At 33.2% G+C, this 4,910-nt stretch overlaps 1 pseudogene; it reads right to left on the bottom strand.

The window, feature by feature from the left end:
- Window positions 1-446: 446 nt before the first annotated feature.
- Window positions 447-3,323, bottom strand: LOC112039642 (asparagine--tRNA ligase, cytoplasmic 3-like; annotated as a pseudogene).
- Between the last annotated feature and the right edge of the window lie 1,587 nt (window positions 3,324-4,910).

Raw genomic sequence — 4,910 nt, 5'->3', positions numbered from 1 at the left:
AAAAAAAAAAAAAAAAACCAATGATGATAAAGAACAATTATCATAACCATTTCAACCATAGATTTAGTTCGGATGGAGTTTGTTCCATCTAACCACTTAAATAATGTTGTGTTATTGCTGCTGATTTACCATCATCTTAATAGTATGCCATGAAACTTTTTCTCAAAAAGAAAGTAACAATACATTTCTCATTTATATAGAAAGATAATATCTTGACAAATAATTAAAAATGGAAACATAATGTCTTAACGAATTGTTTACCTCTTCACTTAGTATTGCACTCATTAAGATTGATTTGCTTATGGTTGGGAAAAAAAATTAATTAAAAAAAAAACTCAAGAATTTTATTTTGTTGTGTGCGCACCAGTGAAGAAGAACTCAAATCCTTCACAGCATTCCACAAGCCTTTTGTCTTCCTCATTTCCCTACTGGCTTCCCTTGTTGGGCTACACTTTCAGGTCTTGGGCATCTCCCCACTCAAAAGACACTTCACAATTATCTTGCTTCTTATTATGGCTACAGTCGTTTACAGCAATGCCTATATGAGGATAAATTTACAACCTCACAACAAACAGTATCTTCCCATATTCAGGTGCATTTGCCTGATTTCTGGAATTATTGCTTGTGAGCTACTTTTGGCAATGATCATCTCTCTCTTCTGGTTGTTCATAATCAATTTATGCACAATCCTAATTGTAGAAATATTGCATCTTTGGTACCAACAAATTTACAAGTATCTCAATCGAACAGCTAGTGTAGTATACAATGCAGTTCGAGGCTTGTTCCAACAAATATTCCAATCAATTCGTCTAACAGCTTCTCATGTAGTTTCTTTGACTCGTCGCTCAACAGAACGAGAAGACGTAGATCAGACTGCAGGTAATGTATGAGTGATCCGTTCTTGTTCAAGAGGAATTGAAACAACCCTTATATACTGTATAGGAAGTTAAATTAGTAGAATTTGTGCATCTTTTTTCCCCTTTGAAATGTGGTTTTATTTTCACTTCATTGAAACAAAGTAGGGTTAATTATAATAGCATTGACACAAAATTTTGTACTTTACCAAAATTTCAAGGATCCCAACATACAACCGGCTAGATAATAAAATCTTGCAAATGCAAATTTTCAACAAACACAGGAAAGCAAGCTGCCAGAATTAAATGCCACAAAATTATCTCATGCAAAACTTTTAACAAAAGCAGAACGTCAACTGCAACGCACGGAAAAAAATACAGTGAATACATTTAATATAGGGATTTACTGGAGCTCACTTTATATAGTGAACAAGGCAGTACAAAAAATATATAGCCAAAACTATTGAGAAATGGCAACAAAGAAAGTACAGGCTCTGACAAGGAAGACAACAATTTCACTAGTATAATTTCGTTCGCTTTGTCTTGCTATCAATCAACCATAATGATAACCTCAGAATCACGAGGAATAACTCATTTAATTCTACAAGCAAATTACCAAGATTTATAAGCAACAGAATAAACAAAAGGTCTGCTCTCCCAGGATATATAGGTAAAGGAATTATGTATATGATATTCTCAATGCTAGTGGCAAAAAGAAGCATGCGTTCAAAGCCAAAACCACTATGCTTTACTGTTCCATAGCACCACAGGTCAAGGTACCACTCATATGGTTCAAGAGGCAGGCCCCATCTCTTGTATAGAATATAATGCATCCCAACAAAATTGCTTTCACTAATTCAAGGAAACATTATTTCTATGGATCAACATCTAATTGAGGAAAATAAATGTCAATTTTTTGGGGTAAAATGAGTAGTGAAACAAATTTAGCAGCTCTTGGATATTCCCACCCCATAAAGTCACAAATCAAGCACAACAATTCTCATACCTCTGCTGAATAACCTCATAATGTTCCTCCCCTTGGCTTCCTCCAATTAACTCACCCACCTGAAATAAACGACAAATATCAATTTGTTCATATACAAAGATGCTGCAAAAATTAAAACTAGAATCAAGTGCATGGAAACCAAACAAAAAACAAGTAGAATAAGACAATGTACCTTTGGTACAAGGACATCCGTAGCGGCCACTGTCTTTCAGTCATCATTAACCTTCATGTTAGAATGTCTTGATATCTTTTGGATGATTATATAAGATGACAGGTTTCTGAAACTCCACCTCTGTCAAGTATTTGCAAAATTAGAAAACCCAGGACATCAGCAACCGCTATTCAAGCACAAGGAACCCATAAAAGACAGTCACAGACCTTTCATGTTCGGATGCTAAATCAATCCCCCATTCAATTTTATTCTCAAACTTCCTGCCACTTTTTGCAGGCTCTTCTAGAAGTTCAACAGCCTCTGTATATGAAATCTGCTAAAGGGGGTGGAAGATACCATTCTTAGGCGATTAATGCAAGTTTCATCTAACATATCAGCCATAAACTCCATATCATCAAGGCAATTATCAGGTAACCACTGACACAGAAATTTCACATATGCCTCCGCATGGTTCATATCATTTTACAAAAACAGGAAATTTAATTTTACCAGTGTACTATATTTCACACTACATGAATATATGTGCACCTCAAATAGATAAAACAAGGACATTTCAAATAATATTTTCATGGATTTCTTAACAGCCTATTGCATATTAAAGCATTTTAACATAACAGTTTGCATTGCAATCCCAACACGTAACAATTACTGATAAAACAGTGTAAACAGATGAGCAAAGGGGTGTGAAATGAACTCATTGGAACAAAATCCTATTATCTTGAAATTCCAATGCTCAGACAAAGCCATGTCAACGTTAATGCATTCAACAACAATTAATTTATTAAATTATTAAAACGGAGCTGACCACACCAGGATCTTCCACACATGCACACACCTATGCACACACCTATGCACATATTCATTTGAAGCATTCAATTGAACTTCCAAACTCCATTAATCAGCCTTCTCAAACATGATAAATATCAATGAGCAGTTGAGCAACAACTTCTCCTTTCTCCTTGACAAGAAGCTTAGCAGCTTCTATATCGGCTGCTGATGGAGGAGGATTCTTGATCAATTCCTTTTCCAACTTATCAGCTTCACTAGTCATAGTTGAAACTTGAAACATTTCACCAGCACCCTCACAATCACTAATGGTGATAATTAGAGTGTGAACATAAAGGAATCCTTGCTTCTGAAAGAATGTATGTGTTGCATATGCAAGAGCATTGCTGATTCCAGCTACTGCAAATATCTGTTATCACACCAAAATATATTTAGATAATTACAAAATGCTAAAAAAGATAGACATCAGAACCCAATCAGCAAGTAATAAGCATGTAATATCCATATGTTATCCTTAAGTAGTAATCGATAAGCAATCGATTTAAATTTGCAGAGTACTAGTTTCTTATACAAACATTTCATCCGTGTATTAAGCAAAAATACAGCCTTAGAAATATATAAAGAAACAAAAAAAAAAAAAAAATAACCCACACCTTCTTGTCTCTACGAAATGATTCGTTTAAATTCAATATCAAGCCTCCAGCAACATTATATGTCAGCCAAATATTTGTGGAAAGGCCTTATGCCATTTTTCAGATAAAGATTAAACTTAACCTGTGACATTCAGAACAATATCTACAGTTAAACTCAGAACTTAAAAATAAATTTCAATTCAAATGTTAACCCAAGTATAATTTGCTTTGTAATTAATTTTTTTTTCTTCAATGAAATTATTGCATATCAAAAACTTAAAAGGAGAACAACAATTTCTTCAAGTTCCTTTCCTTCTCGCTGTAAAAAACTTAGGCAATTGTCATGAGGCAAGACCCAACTGACATTTAAAAGTGAATCAAACTCTCACATGCATAACTTCTATCTTTTAATAAAATATGTTGGAGTGAGTGTGTTCAAACACTTAACCTTTACTTTGTGTTCCACACTAGTTAGCACTTAACCTGTAACTTGATTTTGTTAAAATCGAGTTTCAAATTTAGGAACATTTTGCTAAATAGTTTCAAAACAAGGACATTTTACTACAAAGTTTATAAATTTAGGGCAAATGTCATTTTCCCTAAGTAAGGGACCACATTTGAATATGATACAGAGAACTTTGAAAAATTGTCCTGGGAAAAATTTCCAAAGCTTTTTCTTGACAGAAATTAAAGTTCAATCTTTTTGAGAAAGTCAAACTAGATGCTTGACACCTCCAGAAGCAATACAATGAATCGGTATTGATAGAAGTCTAGGTGTTAATGTTATTGTCAGGACTTAGGACAAGATACGTATCAAACTCTTTTTTTTTTTGGAACAAGCTCTTCAGATTAGGTTATTTAGATTTCGCTCATGCCAAAATAATAAATCAAAGATCAAACTTCATTTTCTAATCAAATGTGCTTTTTTTTTAATGGCACATATTAAATTGGAAATAATGACTAATATTACCAACCTTTTTCAGACCGTATGAACCATCTAAATGTATGACTTAGTTTTTATTTTATTTTATATATAATAAAAAAACATATGAATAGTTGACTGCAATATTGCAACAAATCGCAATCTCTTATTGAATCATTCTAAACAACCTTTTTCTTAATCAATTTTTAAAACTCAGTTCTCTTTATTATATGAAAAACTCATTTAATGTATCATAACTTATTGGAGCATAATTCGCAATATTAGGAATATTACAATCACTGCGCAATAGTCACTTCTTAAGTATAAGTATTTGTAGGGTGTGGGGAATAAGAGCCGGGATTCAAGTCTCCAAAAGAAAACTTTACATGAGCCTTACAAATTGATGTGCAACTTGCATCTTCTTTCTTTTTTTTTCTTTTTTTTTTTCTTTGATAACCTACAAACTTCATTGAATCAAACAGAGGTACCTACAATAATGCGAATAGCCTTGCATACATTCAAGATGACTTTAGGGGTT

Source organism: Quercus suber, unplaced genomic scaffold (assembly GCF_002906115.3).
Source record: "Quercus suber isolate HL8 unplaced genomic scaffold, Cork oak 2.0 scaffold_10, whole genome shotgun sequence".
In the NCBI taxonomy this organism is placed as follows: domain Eukaryota; kingdom Viridiplantae; phylum Streptophyta; class Magnoliopsida; order Fagales; family Fagaceae; genus Quercus; species Quercus suber.
The sequence above is the reverse complement of the archived record's forward strand: the minus strand, read 5'-3'. Positions and strand labels throughout refer to the sequence as shown.